Genomic DNA, 20,476 nt, shown 5'->3' on the forward strand with positions numbered 1-20,476 from the left:
TGAAATTAAGATGTATCCTGATGTCAAACCAGTAAGACAACGGCTTCGGCAGGTGCACCCCAAGAAATCCGCTGCAATTAAGGCAGAAGTTGAAAAACTTCTCCATGCTGGTTTCATCTACCCGGTTCCTCTAACCGATTGGGTATCAAATATTGTCCATGTTATGAAAAAACAAGGAACAATTAGAGTGTGTGTCGATTATAGGGATGTAAATCAAGCTTGTCCAAAAGATAACTACCCTACACCCTTCATTGACCAGATAATTGATGAATGCGCCGGATGTGAAATCTTTTCATTCATGGATGGATTTTCCGGGTATAATCAAATAAATATCCGCCCACAGGACCAGTCGAAGACTGCATTCATTTGTCCGTGGGGCACATTCGCATATCGAAAATTACCCTTTGGTTTAAAGAATGCTGGGGCGACGTTTCAGAGGGCAATGAATTATGCCTTCCACAACATCAAGAACATCGTTCAACCATACCTCGACGACCTTCCGGCTCATTCGCGAAAGCGGACTGATCATCCGCAGCATTTAAGAGCGATATTTCTACTTTGCCGACACTACAAGATACGACTCAATCCACACAAATGTGTATTTTGCATCAGCTCTGGTCGTTTACTTGGCTTTGTAGTCTCCAAGGACGGGATTCGTCTCGACCCCTGTAAGGTTCAGGCAATCATAAATTTGCCTCCACCTTCAAATTTTCTTCAGATTCAGAAACTCCAAGGGAAAGCAAACTTTCTGAGGAGGTTCATTCCGAATTACGCAGAACTTGCTAAAGGTTATACTCGTCTTTTGAAAAAGGATGTACCTTTTGTCTGGGATCAGGTGGCGCAAGCTTCCTTTGACGCTCTGAAAGATTCTCTAGTAAAAGCATCATTAATGTATGCCCCGGACTATCAAAGAGATTTTAACTTGTATCTGGCTGCAGCGGATACGACCATTGCGATGGTTTTAGTTCAAGAAGTCGATGGAATTGAAAATCCTATATATTATTTAAGTAAAAACTTGAATGATACAGAAAGCAAATATTCTTACGTTGAAAAGATAGCACTCGCTGCTGTTCAAGCGATACAAAGATTTTGACATTATGTCCTCTTTCGGAAGACTACCATTCTATCAGATTGCAACCCCATGACTTATATATTGTCGCGATAGTTGCTGGGGGGCAAATATTCAAAATGGATAGCGATCCTTCAAGAGTTTGATCTGGAATTTGTAAAATCCAAATCAAAGAAAGCTTTGGTTTTCGCAGAATTATTATGCGATCTCCCATCGTCGTCCAACGATGAAACATCCCAAGAATCAATCATGGACGAAAGTTTGTTTCTGATATCCACAAGCGATGAGTGATATGGAGATATAATCGTTTATCTCCAAACCTAAAAATTCAGTCCTAACACTTCTCACTCAGAACAGAAACGTATACGATACCAAGCAAAAGACTACATGATCGTCGGTAATACGCTTTACCGTCGTGGTATCGATACAGTTCTGTGAAGGTGCCTCACCCATGAGGAGGCCGAAAAAGCCCTGAATGAGTGTCATTCAGGAGCGTGTGGGGGGCATCAATCTGGATATGCTACAACACAGAAAATCTTACGAGCAGGATACTTCTGGCCAACCATGTTCAAAGATTGCATAACCGCAGTCAGAAGTTGCCATGCTTGTCAAATTTTTGATAGCAAAACCAGAAGACCACCCGCACCTTTACAACCGATAGTTGCTGTTGGGCCTTTCGCCAAATGGGGCATCGATTTCATGACATGTAACCCCACCTCGACCGGGGGACATGGGTATATTATAGTCGCCGTTGACTATTTTACCAAATGGGCCAAGGCGATGCCTACATTAGATAACACTGGTGAAACAGCTGCCCTTTTCTTTTTCAATCATGTAGTCGCCAGATTCGACATACCACAGGCTATAGTTACGGATCATGGATCGCATTTTCGCAATCACATGATGGTTGAATTAGCTGCCAAGCTAGGGCTATCTCACGACAGCTCTACCCCGTATTATCCGCAAGCCAACGGACAGGTTGAAGCAATCAACAAAGTCCTGAAGCGTATGTTGCAAAGGATGATCGGAGTTCACAAAAGAAGGTGGCACTTAATCCTGTACTCAGCCTTGTGGGCTTACCGAACATCGGTAAGGAATGCGACCGGGTTCACACCTTTCCAACTGGTGTATGGCCTGGAAGCAGTCCTACCAATCTAGTGTGAAATCTCGTCTCTTAAACTCGCAATTGATCTCCTCCCCGGAACTTCAGAAGAAGAGGCTCATTTCTTGGAATTAATCCAATTGGATGAAACCCATCGTGATGCCACTGTGGCTAATGAAGCCCATAAGAAACGAGTCAAGGCGCAGTTCGACAAAAATGTCAAACCCCGTGTCTTCTCGGAAGGTGACTTGGTCTTGCTTTACGACCAAGAATCCGATAAATTGGGAGCAGGTAAATTTAATTCTTTATGGATGGGCCCCTATATTGTTAAACGAGTGTTAGCAAAAGGAGCCTACGAGTTAATGGATTATGATGGAATTCCACTGACGCAACCCCGTAATGGGTTGTACCTCAAGCGTTACTATGCTTAAATAGTAACTTGTATGCTTTTGTTGTATTTTGTTTTCGCTAAAGTGTTTGTTTTGGTCGAGTAATCCACCTTTTCACATTTATTGCAGATGTCAAACTCTGTGGAGATATGTGTTGGATATGCCGACGGAGCGAGTCGTAGTTCGCGGAACCTGTCCTCCGCAGCCTGGGCCATTTTTGATCCAAGCGGCGAGTTAGTAAGTTTCAGAGGTGTATGTATTGGGCAATCAACGAATAACATCGCTGAGTATAGTGCGTTGATAGAACTACTCTCTGATGCCATCACCCATGGTATACGCTGACTAATCGTCAGGCTAGACTCACAACTCGTAATTCTACAACTCAATGGTATATATTCCGTCCGCAACCCAGCTATTTATCGTATGTTCCTAAGGGTTAAGATTTTGGAAAGACGGTTTGATTTAATTCAATACCAACATATTTCCAGAAACTTAAACACATTAACCGACTCATTAGCAAACTATGTGTTAGACAGACATTTGCGACATTTATAAAAAGAAACACATCATCAATGTTGTACATATGGATCACATAACTCAACCAGAATAAAACCCCAAAAATCAAAATATATATATATAAGCTGTTTATGGTTTACATATAATGTTCTGTAACCAAGACAAAATCAGTCACATGACCCAAAAACTCAAAAATGCTAGGGGGCACCCTAGTCTAGTGATGCTCATGATAGCACGTCACAGCCTGTGCGATCATGCGTAAGAGACGAGTCCATCGTCTAGGCACACCAGTAGTATGCCGCTGCAACTGTAGAGGTAACTCGTCGATCCTCACATCTGGAATGCCAAGAGTAAGGCTCTCAACCTGCTCCTGCACAGCTGTAAGGGTCTCGGCCACATCAAGGTCGCGAAGAATAACCCTCCCAGCAGTCTCCCCTGCTGGGGCAGCGACTGGCGCTCTCGGGCGAACTGCTGGACGAACAGGACCAACATCTGCATGCACACATGAGTTTGATTAAAGTCTTGATAGAATAAAGCACAAGGACATTACAAATAAAAATAGTAAACAATGATATGGTCGAAGATTTTACCAATAGCGCCCCACTGTTCGCCATCCGGCAGTACCAAATCCGGATCACCTCGGAAATCCATGCCAACATATGGATACTCGGAATAGACCATCTCCTGACGCTCGAACCACCTAAAGAAGGTATCAGTAAAAGAAATCTGAGAATGACCAACATGCCTAGACATGTGGTCAACCCATCTCTGCATGCGTGGCTCGGTAGGAGAAGGCAAGTCGAGTGCAATGTACTGAGGCTACATCAGTGGTATCTTCTCCAAGGCAAAGGCAGTGAAAATAGAACCAAATCCAAAGTTCTTCAACTTCCCGTCCTTTACCTTGGTCAACTGACTTTTCATCTAAAGAAGTACTGCATCACACCAGTTGAATATTTTCGGTTGGAGGCACTCCAAGGCGTGCTGCACATAGGATCTGTTGGCAACATGAAGAGATGCACTACCGGCCATCCTACCAATAGTATACAGAATGGACCTGAGAGACCTGTCAGCAATCTCACGGATAACTATCTTGCCGTCTCTGCTCGGCTGAGATCCTTCCCTGCAATACTGGCGGACATAATCTCTCACAGAGTCACTCCCTCGGGCCGAACCTGACAAAGAAATGGGGGCACCCCGCCTCGACAAGCCAGTCAAGAAGTAAATGTCTACCACGGTCAAAGGGATAGATTTGCTCCTAATCTGAAATACTTGGTTGATAGGATCCCAAGCATCAAGCATATACTACAATAAGGAGATCTGCTGTCTCATACTAGAGATACGGAAGAACTTCAGCAGACCACAGTTCCGCAGCGCGTTCACCGTGACAGGGTCATGTAAGGCAATCATGTCCTCTTCTTCATGTTCTCGTTCTCGCCATGTAAGGGTCATTTTGCTCCAATAATCTCTGAAAAACAAACATGAGAGGAGTTAGATCCTGGATTTGATGAGAAACTGGCAAAATTTTCATCAAAAACTGTGCAACAAAACTATTTTTCTGTGCCCAGCGCAACCAGCCAGTGTTCCACCTGCGTTGAAGGTCAAACTGCCTTCATGCAGCTTGACATTCAGCGCAGGTTTCGAGTGAACCAGGTGCGCTGATGGCAGAGCGACCCAATAAAACCCCAGGAGCTCAGGAAAATAGGAAAACAAGCATAGAATGCAGAAAAGAAACCATGAAATGAAAGAGCTCAAGTTTAGCTCCTACCTGGTCCAGACGGCGCCGAAAATCGTCCGCAGAATCTCCCGGAATCAGCTGATGAAAATCAAGGGGAAAGAGGCACCTCCAAAGCTCCAACAAACCAAGTTCAAATGAAATGGTAAAATGAGAGGTAAAAACACTTTTTAATTGCTTTTTACGTAGTTCAAAGCGAAATATTAGGGTTTAATCTCATTTTCAAGTAAATGTTATTCATTTCTAACTAGTTTGATGCAGCAATTGAGGATACAGTACTATCTTTGAAAAGGGAAAAGCTAGTCATGGTAAAAAATCAAAATTTGACCATATAATCGAGCAGTTTTAGCACACAGTTCATGCTCGTTAAAAAATAAACGCAAGATCCGAGCAGTTTTAGCGCATAGTTCATGCTCGTTAAAAAATAAACATAAGATCGAGCAAATGTTTCCACCCGCGTTTAAGCTCGTTAAAAAATGAACTATCCCGGTAAATAACCACAGTGAATGTAATATCATCAGCCATTAAAGCCTTGGTCGTGTTTGCACCGTCACCTCCACTTTTCCATTGGCCGATCGTTCACCTCCATATGATTGTTTACCCATTTTGAGGAACAACTGCGAAGAGTGATTTCACTAGCCATCCTTGTGACACTGCCGTGATTGGAAAATTCCAAACCTTACCTGGAATCAGCTGCTAACCCGTTTCATCACTCGTTCCTCAAAAGACGAGTCTTCTTTAAGCTCTTTTCATCTGACTCGTAAAATATGAAAAGATGGCCAAGTTTTGGCCTTCCAACTCGTTAAAGCGACCGGAAGAGCTATCCCTCCTCTAGATTTTAATCTTTTTGGACCTGAGGGATTATTGCACAAAAAGATCGAGCGCTTGTTTTGTTCGGCTTGTTAAAACTATCGAAAACTCATCCCTTCTGTATTGTTTTATACTTTTTCGGACTTAAGGGATTAGATGACGAAAAATGACTTTTGGAGTTAACTTTATGTACCTTTTTAGACTCTCTAAAAATGAAAAGGACCGAGTTATCCTTGTCGTTAGACTCGTTAAATGCATTAAATGGCGACAAACTTGTCTTTAGACGAGAACGAGTTTCACTATCGCTAGGCTCGTTAAAACATAGCGATGGGCTTGCCCGAAGGGCGAGTTATAGAACAAGCATATGTTATCCTCCTCAAGCTTGACAAAAATAAAGAGGTACTGGTCAGCAATGACTGGGGAAAAATTGGGAGAAACTCAAGAAAACTTTGATGGTAGCAAGTCGCTCTTGAACATGACACTTTTCCTCCGTACCACAGTCGGGTTGGGTTGTTTCATTCACCGGTCACATCACCATGGTCTCGCCATACCATCCATATTTGGGGTAATGCTACCGATCCATCGCATAAGTGTCGCCATATGTTCAAGAGAAGTCGTTCAGAGAAGTCAACCGTGTCCCATCCACTGCCATACATTATCCTTCATCCTTTCATGACCGCCACCCTGAATCATATGTCATCAGATCGTTTTCACCTCCATCAAAATCATTTGCTCCGTTCCGTGTCACTGATGTGGGATTCATTAAGGCCCTCCTTTGACGGATCGCTTCTTGTCGACATCAGCTCATTATCCAAGAAGTTGATCTAGGAACAATCCCTTCAGTACTTTGAAGCTTGCATGCCTCAATGGCAAGTTTCTCACTTCCCGCGACAGGTATACATCAATGACCTTCGACCGAAAGATTTTGCGTGGTGTTCGACGCCAAGTCCTTTATTCACACCACGTGTATTGTACTGCAGTACCTTGAGGGTCATTATCATTATCGATGATTCCTCTCGCGCTTGTTAACGGTTTACCTCATTGACCGGTAATCAAGCGATGTCTTTCCATGTTCGACTTCAGAACATTTCTCACATGGATCGACTTGTACTTAGAGTGAAGATCGAACGAGTTGGAAGACCCCGGATCTAGTTTCATCCGTCCGGGCTGCGATATATATTCAGGAAAGATAAAGACATTGACATGTACATCATTGCAGCAGATAATCATCCTACCCAAAGGATGATAATTTCATCAAAATTATCAGTCTACCATCAGACGATTGTATGTTCTATGTACAGAAAAATGAATTTATAAAGCTGAGCATGGGAATGCCCGCCTCAGCTAGATCATGAAAGCAGTATGAAAAATAATGTATTGTATTGTATTGTATTACAGGTCTCCTCCCAACAATGAATGAACTTCGGATCCTCCTGATAAAGCATTTCACCCGATAAACGGCCTCATACTTTAGGGGGCAACTGTTATAGACATTTTTGTGCCTTACAGCATTGAGCATGAAATGTCCATAATCCAAGGGATCCAAAGTCCCTAAACATGTTGTTCCTACCCCTAGAGGAACAAGGCTAACAAACCACAGCAATTCACATAAGTTCTCCACCAGAAACTGCTCAAAAACAAGTCAATTCAGGATCAGTTCAGAGGCTCCACTAGCTGTCTACGCTGAAATGCAAAGTCTACACTGGCTACCTGCACTGCAACGCAGGTAGAAGCACTACCAGGGTGCGCTGAGCGGGAATTGACAAATGGCAAGTTCATTCAACAAGGTGTTAAGACCCTGGAAGCTTCCAGAATCTTCCTCAATGACACTTGCCTCAGTGAAATCGACTAGTGATGAGTAAGAGGTTCTCAATCTCCAAGTGGAAGCAAGAACCTCCAAGTGGAAGCAAGAACTGACAGAGGGAGAGGACACTAGTCAGATCTCAAGATGACTCATCCTCTCTCCAAACATCTATATATGGATCTCTCCTCCATGAGATCTAGGGGCTGGATTTTTGTTATTGCAAAGAATTGCTGTTGGTTTGAGATTGGAATCATTGGGTGCTTAATGCTTTGAAGGAAGGGGAAGATAGGAATTTCATTTGCTGGGAAGGAGATGCTGGATTGGAGCCCTCTGGGTTGTATCTCTTCCTGAACCTTGTTATTCATCAATAAAGCTATCTTGGTTTCTCCTATATGCTGATGTGTCTTTGATGTATGATTACATTAGTGTATTTAGTTTATTTCTAATCCTGAACTAGTTATGAATATGGATCTGTGTCTTTGTGTAGTGTTCTCTTCTTGTGATCTTGCAGAAACCTGTTGAAGCTGGGCGAGCGAGAAGGCAAGTAGCTGGGAACTCTCAAAGAGAAGAGAAACCGGATCGAGGGACAAACGGAAGACACCGGTTAGTCCATCCATCTCTCTTCATTCTTAATTCATAAAGGAAGAATACTAGAATAGCTATTTCTGTTTGTTGCTAAGGCACTGTCACACCTTAGGTGGATAGGATCGTCCTGCATAGGCATTTTTACCCACAACATTCATGTAAACCGATCTCCACCGTCCATCCATGTGATCCAACGGCTCATAAGCAGTGCGCCCCGCTTCCTCCCAATGTCTTCCGCCGATAGATCTCCGCCGTCCATCCATGTGATCCAACGACTAACATTTATTCCCTGCCCTCCATTCATTCCCCATGCAATTTTCATGTCTTTGGCTTATCCCGTGCATCTGAAGGAAGAAGGCGGCCCGTATTTAGCGCTCTGCGCAGTTAATCCTCAACCTCTGGATTCAAGAGCAGTATGGCCGAAGGATGAGAAGGACATGCCTCAAGCATATTATGGCATTTATTAGTTATGGAACTTCTTCAATATAACACTTCACTTGCTCGAGGAGTACAACAGAGTACCAGAGAATGTCAAATTCATTCATTGAAGTAGCAGGTCGTAGCAGAGGCCCATTTTAGATAGTTAAAGTGGTTGGTGGACCATTATGACCCCTCCATGCATAGAATAGTAGAGCATTTTTGTAATCAACCTCTATATATACCCAAAAAACAGATGTAGTCGGGGTTGATGGTTGTTCTTTTGATGTAAGGTTCAACTTCTGGAGACTGTAACTACTTTGATACTTGTAGTGTCTGGTCTTCATTTTTAGCTAATACAAGCTTCTTTTGCTGTTAATTGCTCACTTTCCATTTCTACTCTATTCTAGGTTGTGCCTGTTATGCATTTGTCCATGTGCTCTTGATATTTAGCATTAGAGGGGCTGTCATCCCACCTCTATGTTGAAGTCTAGTATGTAACATTGAATGTGTTATGCAGGTTTCTATTTACTTAGTGCCAGAGAGCTGTCATCCTATCTGTGCATTAGGAAATAGATTTGCAGACCTCTTTACTAGTTGTAGCCGGCCATCACATGGTCTTATGCATCTGCTGGTGTGGTCAGTGTTCTCCATGTTCACCTAATCCTCAAACTATGAGTAATTGGTGGTCTAAAGCCTTGTAACCTGGGGGTGTTCACCCATGTCTGGAGTGAAGCATAGTAGAAGTGGTTATCTGGCTTGAACAGGCATCATTCCTTCCATTCATCCATTTCCAACATTTTTTTGAGTTTGTAATGTTCCCGAGCATCTCTAAGATACAACCTAGGAGAGTTTCTTGGGCTGATAACAAGGACATGCACAAAAAAATAGAGAAAGGGAAGACTGCTTTGATATCATTGATCCAGAATTATGTAGGAACGAGATGGAATATAGATATAAACATAAACATAGAGATGCAACAGAAATAAATCTTCATTTCATTACTATCAAAGAACTGAAAGATGCTTACATACAAAATGGAAATAAACTAGCTCAGGTGATGGTAGCTTATCTGTGAGAAGAGATGTGGCAGTTGCATGCCTATGAAATGTGTTACAATGAGGCTCGAGGGCCTTTTTATTATTAAAGAATGAAGGTAAACACTAAACAACCAAAACCCTAACCCTAGGAGATGGAACACCAAGAGTTTGTGGGTCTTGTTGGGGTTAGTTGGGCAGCCAACTTTCCGGGGTCCTAACTTGGTCATATGATCTTCATTTGGCACATACGATACCACGTTAGAAAGGTATCTCTGAGTACTACAGGATTTGTAGTAGTCCTATAACCTTGTAGGTGCAGATCTCGAAAAAAACATGTCGTTTAGGGGGGTCAAAAGAGTTCTGGAAGTTTAGGACTCGAAAAACTGCTAAAAATAGTAAATTGTGCTATAATCAAGGAAAATGATGAAAGCAACTGGAGGTCTAGGTGGAATAGGTAGGTGGCCACCAATATCCACCTGGATCAGATACATAAATTATATTGTTATTTCTTCTTTAAATGAATGAAATGGATTTATATGATTCCCCCTCATTATTTCATGTTGTTTACATGTGTGATATTTCTATGGTCAATCTAATGTAACTGAACATATTAGGGTTATATTACTGATAATAATAAATAATTCAAAGCAGTTTGGAAAGTTTTGTTGTCTCTTTTTGTGTAGAAAACATGTCGCATGAGCCAATGCTAGGATATATGAGTTGCTTCTTTCAAGACTACACGAGGACAATCTTTAGTGTAAAGGTACACCACCCAATCTTTCTAAACCTCTTTAGATGCTTTGTTGATTGTTGCTTTAATTCTAGGAGTTATCGTATAGTTTTCAATACCTCTATTTGACACAGGTCACAAGCATGCATGTGAGAGGTTTTACCTATCCGCAGGAGGGATTTCTCCAAGGATTAGGTAAATCAATCCCATAGGATATGATCTAGGATTTCTATGCGCAATGCATGTTGTCATTGTCTCGGCTCATGGATGTGATCAAATATGTGGGTGGAAGTGTCTTCATGGATGTGTTATAGGATATCCATCCTAAAGGTTTAGTGAATCAACAACTAAAAATGAGTTAAGAAGGTCATCTCTAATATTGCAAACTCATGATAAGAATCGCTAGTGAGTTCGATCTATGACTTTGCAACATCTATGATAAGAGTGAATTAGTAAAGGTGCAGGTGAATACTATCGTTAACTAGGTAATTGGATGAACACCACAAATGATAAGTGGTGATATGTGTTTTGGGATTTTCGCCCAACTTGTCGTGGAACTTGGCAATGTTGAAAGGAACCTCATATCACATTGGTGGTCGCAACGTATTATGGAAAATAGGGTAATTTGTTAGCTTACCCAAATCTGGAAAATCAAGAGATGCCATAAAAGGTATCTATGATGAGGCAAAAGTTTGAGTCAGGGAGTTGGGAAACCTAGGTGAAGTTGGTGGTATTATGGCATTATAATGTCTAGGGAAAAAGGGATGGTGGGTCGAGGTTGTATACGAGAGTGGTAGAGTCTAGGCATGACATGATTAATAAAGGGGAAGAAGTTTCCTCAAGGGACACCTCTAATGGGAAGCGTCCCACCGGGAGGTGGAACTCCTTGGATGAAGGGGTTACCGAATCTTGAAAAGTTTCCAACAAGTTTTCATTGTAAGTTGGAAGGGTATTGAAAGGGAAATCGCCTTTGGCTGTTGAAGTGCCCCCGAAGAGATGAGTGTTTCCATATAGGTTTGGGGTTCTTGTAGAGTGTTTCCCTCGATAAGTGGTATTGCCTCTAGCTGTGTGGGGTGTGTCTTGATCTTACTAGACTATTTGAAGAGGTTGAGGGGGGACTAAGAAAAATATATGGGTTGCTATTGAAAGGATTAGAAAATGTGGAAGTTCTAGTCCCAACAGTGATAGTGAAAGGAGGCTCCCCATTATAAGAGAAGGTCATCATGGTAGATGCCATTAATGGCAAAGGTGTAGTGACCATAGGAACAACTGCAAACATGATTGAAGATATCAACATTTGTCTTTAGATAAAGAATCCAAGAGCACTCAACAAAGAGACAGAAGCACTGATCCCACTTAATGACGCTATAGGAGGGAGAAAAGTAGGCCCCCCCATGGTGGTTGAAGGTGAAAGGGGAACATTCCTATGCTTTATGACTTGGTGACTTTGTTGACGGCGCTGGACCCACCAACAAAGGGGATCTCCTCGATGTGGAGTCCCAACTAGACCTCACACCGTTTGGTGTAGGAGTCCCATCTGGTATGAAGACCCGATTTCCATATAATTAGATATCTACCTTGGCTCTAGTTGTCAGCGCATGAGAGCGTTATACTGGTATCTTCAAAGAATAAGGTACGTGTGCCTGGTGAGTGTGTAATGTAACCGTGTCAAGGTTCTCTTACTACAAAGGGGGAGAGTAAAGTGAGCCTCTAAATGAGAGGTAGTAGTACCACCTAAGAAGAGACACACACAAAGCAAAAAGGCTTGTCCAATACCTAGTGGAATAGTCCACAACGGATGCGCCAGTCGTTAAAACCGAGGTAAAGGGGACAACACGTACACCACCTAGTGGAGTAGTCCACATGGATGTGATAGTCGTTATAAGCAGAAAACAAAGATGGTCTGTCGAGTATCCTGCGGAGTAGTCCACAAGGATGTGATAGTGGTGATAGTCAATACACAAAGGTGGTTGTCTAGTATCCCATGAAGTAGTCCACGGGGATGAGACAACGGTGATAAGGAATACAACACATCTTTAATAATGTAAGTACTAAAACAACCAAAGTAGTTCAACTATCTTAGTACAAGTAAAGCAAACATGCATTACAAATGTTTAAAGAGTAGTCTTACAAACATATACAAAACATGTGTGAAAATGTGTTGGCCTTAACAGGATTCTGAATTAAGAAAAAGTCCCAAGACACATCTGTACATCATACATCACTAGTCCCAATAGTGGGACATTGGAGCCACTCCTCGCTCCTCAAAGAACAGACTATAGACTCTCAAGGCTATGTGGGAGGAGCCAAGGTGAAAAGTCCTCCCTCATACAATGGGAGGGGTATATATATAGCTAAGGGTGATGCTTGACCCTTGTGATTCTTGGGCTACATGTAATGCCCCACTTAAATCTTATCTTGCAAATTTTATTAATGCTTGCATTATCTGAAAATATTGAGAAATATTGGTCTAATATAAAATTCATGATTTCTATTATTCAAATTCCCAACTTTCCTTCTCAAATTGAATCTTAGGTAGGATATGGTCTCCTTCCATTATTTCAAATAATATACATATTCATCTCACATTCCCCAATGTACCCTCACATTTACTTGGGAGAAGACATGGTCCTTTCCAACTAATTATCAATATATATATTCATCTCACATTCCCCAATGTACCCTCACATTTACTTGGGAGAAGACATGGTCCCCTCCATTTAATTACACCTCACATTTCCAAATGTACTCTCACATTTACTTGGGAGAAGACATAGTCCTCTCCATTTAATTATCAATATATATATATATATATATATATATATATATATATATATATCTCACATTCCCAAATGTACTTTTAGATTTACTTGGGAGAAGACATGGTCCTCTCTCATTAATTTCCCAATTTTATATTCATATCACATTTCCAAATGTACTCCCAACTTTACTTGGGAGAAGAGAAGTCAATAGTAAGGATGGATGAGAAGTTAATGACATTAATGAGAGGTGGTTGAGATGGAGAAGAGAGGGAGGGTATAAAAAGGGAAGGGGGAAGGGAGAAAAGGGCATGTGGGGTCTTGCTTGATTTTGGGAAAGACTGTGATTTGGGTTGGCTGTGATTTTAGGATTTGATGTGATTTTTGGAGATCTTAGGAATCCGTGGAGGTTTCTTGGGTTGTTGAGAGTAGGGAATTATTATTCATCTTGGTCTGGATCAGTCATCTTGCACACACACACTACATCTGGTTGGATTTGGGCTCGGAGGGCTAGGGAATCTGTGGAGGTTTCTTGGGCTAGGAATTATTTCCTAGTTCACTGGGAGGTAAATCCGGTTGGGTCAGTCAAGAGGAGCGTTCAACAGGTGCAACAGCTCAAAGACATCTCCACCAACCACCGGTACAGGTATTCCTCTATAGATTACTCATGTAAATTTATTAAAATGAAATGTTCACCATAAGTTATAAGGATTAGAATGTAAATGGTAAAATTTTGTTTGTTTAAAAGTCTTGTAAGAAAGTAAACTATTGCCTCTAATTGCATTTAAATTCATCATAAATAGATCTATTAGAAGACCCTATGATAGGGCTCTTACACTACCCTCATGACCGTTCAACTTCCAATGACTTTTCTACTGACATGACTCTTCAACTTCTTGTGTGCGTCCATTGGACTTCACTTTACATTACATTGAGTTACAACGGATATGGACCATAGTGGTGATGTTGCCAAGGCAACTCATGACACAACTTGACATGAAACTACTAACATGTACTCGCTGACTATGGTGTCTGTGTCAAGTTGTTGAGCTATTGAGTGATGGATGTACTCTTGGTGTGCTTTGTCTTCTCCTCCGCATGGCATAGTGTTGCAGGGTCTTCAATGGTCTTGGTCTTGCATGATGGTTCAATGCATATGTTCCTTTCGCTTGTTGCTTGATGTGCTTGGTACATCCGTCCAACTGCAAGCAAGTCTTCTAGCATGTGCGCTCCTTCTTCATCTCGTTCGTCATCTTGCCATGATGTATTAGTGTACCCGTTCTTGCAATTCACTCATGATTGGACAACATCAAATCCAAAACATCTTAGTCTAGCATGATGCATTGTTATCGTGTTTCGGGTGACAGGGAGGGAGGAAAACTCACTGAGACAACGCAAAGAGAAGCTCAGGATGGAATGAGGAACTCAGGGAGGACAACCTGCACTATCGAGAAAACCTATGTAGTAACCACTGGGAGGCAGAATTGTGTAGTGAAGGACACCAATGGCAACTGCAAGGTGGGATCCTGAGGGGCACCTCTGCGCAGTTCCTGGAGGGAAGGCAAGACAGGGTTGTAGGGGACCTACTGAGCAGTTCTTCGCAGTTCCTAGAGGGAAGGAAAGACAAGGTTGCAGGGGACCTACTGGGAAATTCTGTGCAGTTTTCAAGAGCAAGGCATGACAGGGTTGTAAGGGACTTGCTGAGCATGACTACGTAGTTTTGGAGAACAGTGCAGGATAGGCAATAGGAGGCCTGTTGGACATGTCTGCGCAGTTTCTGAATGCAGTGCAGATAAAAGCAGTAGAGGACCGACAAGACATTTCTACGTAGTTTTTGAGATCAGTGTAGACCCAAGTCTTGGTGTAGTATAAGGTTCCAAAAAACCAGAAGGAGGCTTGATGACTATGCTTCAGAAATGCGCAGTTCAGTTCAGACATGGAGGCAGTTTCTGCGGAGTTCTGGGAGGCAGACAGGATGCTTACCTCCGAGATTGCGTAGTGAAATTGGCCTGGAGGACAACCTCAAGCACTGTGCAGTAGAGCAAGGTCATTGAGGGTTGAGACTGTGTAGTGCAACTCAATCGGGATCCGGTGGAAGAAGGTTGTCCGGTCAGACAGATTTTTAGGAAAATGGCTAAGTGTTGAGAGCAAGTGAACTTGTGTAGACTTGACATTTTGATCATACGCTTAGCATACTTCGATGACAAGATAACACAGAGCACTAGTACAACAAGACAAAACATGCCCTTGGTGAGACTATCTTAGAGTTGAAAGCGACAAGTGTGACACTTGAGATAGACCTTGGACAACCATGATGACACTTGCGCGACAACGCTTACAACTTTTTGTGTGAGTATGATTCAGGGTTGCTTGTTTAGATTTTCCCCTTCTCCGTTTCTACTAGTTGGATAAGCTTGAACACACTAGAGCAGAAAAATGAGTATAGGCATGAGGTTTCCTAGACTGGACATGGGTTCATGGTTCAACCAAAAATTTCCTTACAGACAGATCATATTTTCTGTCAAGACTTCATCGACCAAAAATTACAACCAAGCACAAAGAAGATGAACGCAAGACTGGCCAAGCGCTGTAGTGTCACAAGACTCTTTAAACTTCACCCACATACGCATTCAGAAGCCAGAACATAGGTCCAGGCACAACACTTATTTTGTAGTGCAAAAAAACAAACAACTCAACACGAAGGGAAAAACAAGATGAGAGGAAAGGTATACACAACAAGGAAACAAAACCAAAAGACCAGAAAACAAAATGACCAATGCAAATAGGATGTAAAACAAGAATAAGAAAACCATGACGGACTACGAGTGCAAGATGAGTGCAAGGAAGGTAAAACTGAGATGCAACTAATCCTACTCCAATCCTAATAGCTAAACATCCGGGGTTACGTGAAATGAAATTTCTAGTGAAGCCACCGTAGTCGCTCCCGACCTACATCCACAAAGATACAAATGATTAAAACAAATAAAAAGTAGTGTGCAACAGAAAATACAAAAACTTGAACAAGCTGCACATGGAAAGGAAGGTCTTGCATGTGGGAAGAAATATGTGTCACAACCACCCAATACATGTGCTTACCTTTTTTATGGATACCCTTTCTAAACAAACCTCGAAAGCTTCTTGTGGATGCGTCCTTGTCTGCACCAAGATTCTTAGCAAGCACAAGGAAAGATTGAAATTTGTTGTCTACAACATGGCTTGCCAAGTAATATTGTTTCAACCCTTCAACGATTAGATCATAAAATCCATGATGGTTGTTTGGAAAGACTCGTGATCTTTGAAAATATGGATTTCTGATTCGAGAGATAGGAACACGATGGGAATTTGGGAAGGAAAGATAAATTCGATCATTCTTATCAGTCATGCCAAGACAATGAGGACCTGTCATAGCCATCAGCGAAGATTGAAGTGCCTCACCTGCTTGACATAAGTCTGAAGAGAAAGATGGTAAACAATGAATACTAGAGTGTGAGAACAACTGTCATTGGGTGTGCTGATGGGAAGATGATAAGATGAATGACAGTCACCCAAGGCAGAGTAATGACCAGATGAATTAATTGAGACATTAGATTCCCATTTTGCAATGAACAAAGAAAAATTTATTTGAAAAATCTTGTGAACGCTCTGAACAATGGAACCAAGTTTGCTGTGAGCTAGACATGACGGAACACCTTCCTGCAACTGGTGAAAAATTGTGTAGGCATCATGGTCATCACAGGAATTTAAAAAGGATTCCATCACTGTGAATGCGTGAAACTAGTTGGGGCATGGTGAATGGATAGGAAATTGATTCGTGTGATAGCTTGTTCAATCCCCATCATCCAGGGAGATTTTTGGTGTGATGAGCAGACAAATTTGCAGTGCAAGGATCACAAGAAGACCAAGGAGCTGATCATGAGAGGGAAAATTCGATAAGTATGATTGCAGGCAAAGACAGTCTTTGAGATGATCAACTTCACAATTCCATGATTTCATGAGGGATGGACACTCCCAACCCAAGTTTGATGTAATAAATGTGCATGAAGATGGGTGCACTGTAACAGATTTATGGATTCATTCATAAATGAAATTTTGAAAATTTGAAAGATCACACCCAGAATACCAAAATTTTTTTACACGGGAATCCACATTGATTGAGACCATGCAGATAGATGGATTGTGTGTGAGAAACCATATCTGATTGGGTTCGGGGGCTTACCAGAGTTGCGAGGTCTTGACATAACCATCAATGGATGTTTAAGTGCCTCGAATCCCTGGCATGTCCCAAAATTTTCCAGAATTGCATAATCGTATTTTGAAGCTTGAACTAGATCATGCATGGCTTGAGGATGCCTGTTGTTGCTGATTTAAAAACTTCTCTCAAGATGGCAACCATCTCTGTCATAGGTTGCACCATATTTTTAAGCTTCAACAAGATGATTTTAAGAGTCATCTTAATGCACACAAAGAGATGATGAGGAAAGGGAAGAACACTTTGTGATTAGGTTGTTTTCAACTTCATCATGGATAAACTCACTGCCTTGTGTCAATCGAGGAGATAACTCATCGGATGGAGAAGCAAGAGAACATGGAGTATCTCCACCACATGTAGATGCGTCGTGAATGGTAGGACACAAGGGAAAGTGAGGTGAAGAGGAAGTTTCGATACGAATGTCTTCTTTGACTGAAGCATATCTAGATTTGAGTTAAAGCCTTAACGAGAAAACGAAAAATCATGTGATGTGCTTGGGTGTTCGTCATGACATATGGAAACATGGGAGTGATGACTGCCCAAGGCTGGGGGTTGATTGAAAGAATTGATTGTACAAGATGTTCCACCAAGATTAGAAAATTGAGTATCATTCGAGAATGGAAGCTCATTGTTTTGATGTGCACAATTTTGAAATAGAGAGGGAATATTGATAGTGTCCTCACCTTTCTGCTCCTCTGCCTGTGTAATGTGACTGCCTTGCGATTGATCATAATTTGAGCCAACATCTTGAGAATCAAGTGAATGCGAACAACTGATTGGTGAAGTGGATTGATTAAGTGAGTCATGGTACAGGGAGTCATGGCTTGTAGATGATAGAGGATGGTAGAGATGCAGATCAAATTCGAGTCTTGAGTTATGTATGGTGATGTCCTCTTGCAGTATGGAGGAGTGGGTCTTCGTTGTAGGCTTCCTGAGCCATTCTGGAATTTCCTCCATTGAAGTGGGAGATGAATGAGAAGATGGGCTAGGGACATGCTACACAGATTTCTTAGCTTTGCAATCACCGCAAGGGGGCACCCACATTGGGACCGGAAAGGGAGGAGGACAAGGAACAAATAGGGTGTTGGGCTCCTCCTCTGCAATATGAGGTGCCTCATGATCTGCAAGAGTTGGGGAGGAAGGGAAATCAGGAGGTTCACCGTATTGAGAACTATGAACCAAGCATTTAAACTCCTCTCAAGAAGTCAAAGTTCACAAGATGTTCAGGAATTTCATAACAAAGGTGAAGGAAGCAATTAGCAAAGTCCTCAACTGATTCGTCAGGCTCCATACTTAAACATAATAATTTTTCACGGAAATCCTGGTGGATATACTCATTGAACGTTTTAATCATCATTTCGACAAGTTGACCAAATGAATTGATAGAGGCAAAGGGTAATGTGTAACACTAGCGTTGAGCACAACCTTCGAATGTGAGGGTGAGTAATACAGTCCAAACATCTTCGTACTCTATCTTGTGGTGTAGGAAAAAGTTTATAACTTGGCGCACATGTGCACGAAAAGATGGTTCACCCTCACCACTGAAATTTAACTTGGACAGGTCATGGATAACTTTCGCGGGGATGGTACATTCAAACTTTGTAGAAAGACATCCCAAGATTATGATGTCAGGAAGAGCCATTTTTAAATAAGAGATTCAAACTAGACTCTACGGGCACAACCTATCGTCTGGCCCTCCTTCTAGTGCCATTTTGTTGACAGTGCTGGACCCACCAACAAAGGGGATCTCCCCGATGTGAAGTCCCAACTAGACCTCACACCGTTTGGTGTAGGAGTCCCATCCGGTATGAAGGCCTAGTTTCCATATACTTAGAGATCTTCCTTGGCTCTAGCTGTCAGCACATGAGAGTGTTACATTAGTATCGTCAAATAGCAAGGTACGTGTGCTTGGTGAGTGCATAATGTAACCGTGTCAAGGTTCTCTTACTACAAAGGTGGAGAGTAAAGTGATCCTCTAAATGAGAGATAGTAGTACCACCGAGGAAGAGACACATGTGAACTAGAAAAGACTGTCCAGTACCTAGTGGAATAGTCCACAACAGATGTGGAATCGTTAAAATCGACGTGAAGGGGACAACATGTACACCACCCAACGGAGTAGTCCACATGGATATGACAGTCGTTATAACCAGAAAACAAAAAAATCATTTCGATCATCCTATCATAGTGGAAATTATTTTGTTCACTCTATCGTGGTGGAAATCATTTTGATCATTTGGCGGAGCAAACGACTGAGAAATTTCTTTTTATTTCTATAGAACCCTCCTAGCATATTGTCACATTCACCATCAATCAGAACACACACTCTGTCCATCGCACTTGTTTCTCAGATCTTATACTAACTCTGCACAGAATCGTGTCATACTAACGCGCTGCATTCAATTTAGGAAAATTCACATTCTTACCTTACTCCACACCCTTGGCATCTATGCGCTTAGGTATTTAATTTGGTTTTATGCGTACTTCACAAGTGCACTTGGCCTTTACGCTCCACCAAAAATTCAACTTACACAATCAAAAAGTTGAAACCTTCTTAAGGGAGCGCTTATCCTTATCCAAGTGGGGGTGAAAGAGCTTGAGAACTACACTCAACCGACCCCTATCTATCCTCATTTCCGAGCTCTTCTTATTCAGAAAGAAAAGTATGCTCTCTATCTTTATTTCAAGCTGTTATCAGGAAGAACCCTCTCAGCATTATAGATAGAGAGCGTTTCAACCCTTGAACTTGAAGTGGTCAAGTGCTTATTGAAGACCTCGGGTTGAGCGCTTATCTCTTAACGAGGTCGAGGGAAAACCTAAGGATACGACCATGACCAGTTCAAGCTTACCTCCATTCAGTAGGGCCATCATCCATCAGAGTAATCCCTGGTAGGGCTTTGTCTCTCCGGTAGGGGAACAAGTGGTTTCCACATATTCTGTTTTCATTGCTATCCGAATTGACCCTCAACAGGTCAAGCACATTGACTCTCTCCGAGGTTGAGTTTTATCCACAGGTTGAGTTCGGCCACCCAACATCGAAATCAACTCAAATTATTTCAATCTTTTCCACTTCGAAAACAAAAGTGAGGCGCGTGAATCGAATGCAAAGGTCCCCTGCGACCAAATTTGATAGCGGGGTCGAAGAAAAGCTCTGGGATTGCACATATTCTCCTTCACGGATGCTGGAAATTGGTGTAATGAAATCTCAGACGAATAAGAGCCAAGACAAATGCTTTTATTATTTCTGTTAGCAAGCGAAAATTTTATGCATATG

Source organism: Pinus tabuliformis, chromosome Q (assembly GCF_031772625.1).
Source record: "Pinus tabuliformis cultivar Carrire ecotype Pingquan chromosome Q, CPIR1, whole genome shotgun sequence".
Lineage (NCBI taxonomy): Eukaryota > Viridiplantae > Streptophyta > Pinopsida > Pinales > Pinaceae > Pinus > Pinus tabuliformis.